Source organism: Mus pahari, chromosome 17 (assembly GCF_900095145.1).
Source record: "Mus pahari chromosome 17, PAHARI_EIJ_v1.1, whole genome shotgun sequence".
Lineage (NCBI taxonomy): Eukaryota > Metazoa > Chordata > Mammalia > Rodentia > Muridae > Mus > Mus pahari.
The window spans coordinates 13,836,129-13,838,774 of NC_034606.1; positions in this window are offsets into that span (position 1 = coordinate 13,836,129).

Genomic DNA, 2,646 nt, shown 5'->3' on the forward strand with positions numbered 1-2,646 from the left:
AGAGAGAGAGAGAGAGAGAGAGAGAGAGAGAGAGAGAGAGAGAGAGAGAGATTTAAAAAAAGAGAAGAAGAAAATGCACGCAACTGGAGGTTATTGTGTTATACAAATTGCTAGTCTTATAATAATAAATATCACATTTTATCTCTTATCTGTGGCTCCTAGATTTCATATGGATACATGAAATCATGTAGGTGCATATAACCTTAACATAGATGTGAATCTATCTAGCTGAACATACAAGGGTATTGGAAGATGGGTGGAGAAAGATGAGGAGAGGAAAAATGCAAGGAAATATGTTAAACGAATATTATATAGTCATTAAAATATTCCCATAGAACCCAATTCTATACATGAATACACATTGTAAAATTGAAAATAGAAAACACAACACATTAAAGAAATAGACAAATGCAAGAGAGGAGAAAAGGAGGCAAAATCAGAATGAAATTATTCTTTTTCTTGTTATTGGTTATTTATTTATATTTTAAATGTGCTTTCCACTCCACAAGCGCCCCATCCCATCCCCTATGCCTCAATGAGGGTGCTGCCTTACCCGCCTCCCATTCCCACCTCACTATACCGGGTTACCACACCTCCCCTGGACCAAGGACCTCTTCTTCCATTGATGCCAGATAAGCTCATCCCTCATCCTCTGCTGCATATGTAGCTGTAACCATCGGTAACCCCATATGTACTCTTTGGTTGGTGGTTTAGACCCAGGGAACTCTGGGTGGTCAGGTTAGTAGATATTGTTGTTTTTTCCTATGGGACTGCAATTCTGTTCAGCTCCTTAGTCCTTCCCTTAACTCTTCCATTGAGGTCTCCAGGCTCAGTCTAATGGTTGGCTGTGAGAATCTGCATCTGTTTTGGTCAGGTGCTGGCAGAGCCTCTTAGGGGACAGCTCTACCAGGATCCTGTCAGCAAACAATTCTTGGCTTCAGCAATAATATGGGGGGTTGGTGTCTGCATAAAGGATAGATCCTTAGGTGGAGTGGTCCCTAGGTGGCCTTTCCTTCAAACTCTTTTCCATTTTTTGTCCATGTCTTTTTTTGGACAGGAACATTTCTGGGTTTGGTGTCTTCAGGTGGGATGGATCCCTAGGTGGGGCAGTCTCTGAGGAGATGGGTACAAATAAAAGTTAGAGAATCCCAGAAAGAGAGAATTCACTGTCACCTACAGAGTGAGTATTATCCTGACACGACTTGCTTGATTGCTTATGAAATGGATTGTGTGTGCCTACATTGACAAAAATGAGATAAATAACTGTAGTTTCAAGTCAGTAAGTTACATTATTCTTTCATTGTGGCCACAGAAATTTAATATGCACAGAATTTCATCTTGTACATAATAATATAGTAATTTACCAAGAATATGTTCCCACTAAAATTTATGACACATATTTCAGAAATTGTTATAGAAGTAAACCATTATTCACTGTTACAGCAAGAATATTTTCCAAAAATAAAGTGTCATGAGGTTGACTGAAAGGTCACACATCTGTGTTTTTATATTTGACAACACATACACGCAGCACTAAAATGTGTACAACTTCAATAATGGTAATGTTTATATAGACTGTTTATGCTGCATTGTGTTTTAATTATTGCATATTACATTTCCACATTTTCCATGTAGAAGTCTGAAGTTTGGGTACACGTATTTGTTATGTAATATTATTATGTTCTGTCTTGTAAAAAATTATTTATTTTTTTCTATAAACACATATGTGGTTTAATGTTTTAATTTTGAACAATATAATTAACCACTGAGTATATTATAATAGAACTTCGGCATCATGGAAGGGCTCAAGACCATGGTCCATGCCATCGCTTCCAGTCAGAAGACTGTGGCTGGTCCCTCTGGAAAGCTGTGGTGTGATGGACATGGTGCTGCCTAGAATATCATACCTGCATCCACTGGTGCTGCCAAGGCTGTGGGTATGGTCATTCCAGAGCCGAACAGGAAACTCACTGGCATGATCTTTTGTGTTTCTATCCCCATTGTTTCACTGAGGATCTGACATGCTACCTGGAGAAACCTGCCAAGTATGATGGCATCAAGAAGGCAAGGAAGCAGGCATCTGGGTCCAACTAAAGGGCATTCTGGGCTACATTGAGGACTAGGTTTTCTCCTGCGACTTTGACCTCAAATCCCACTCATCCACCTTTGATGCTGGGGCTGGCATAGTTCTCAATGACAGTTTTGTAAAGTTCATTTCCTGGTACAACAATGAATACTACTACAGCAACAGGTTCATGAACCTCATGTCCTACATGGCCTCCAATGAGTAAAATACCCTTGACTACCCACCCCAGCAAGGGCACTGAGAGAGGCCCTTGGTTGCTGACGAATCTCTATCCCAACTAGGCCTCCAATACTGAGCATCTCCCTGACAATTTCCATCCCAGACCCCATAATAACAGGAGGCGCTTAGGGAGTCCTCTCTACTCTCTTGAATACTATCAATAAAAGTTTGCTGCACCCACAAAAAGCAAAGTTATAGAAATAATTATTCTAGGCTATTGGAAAGGACACATACTAAACTTTAAAGAATATTGACAAATTACTAAACCAAAGATTACATACATACATAACTCAAAATAATATATATATATATATATATATATATATATATATATATATATA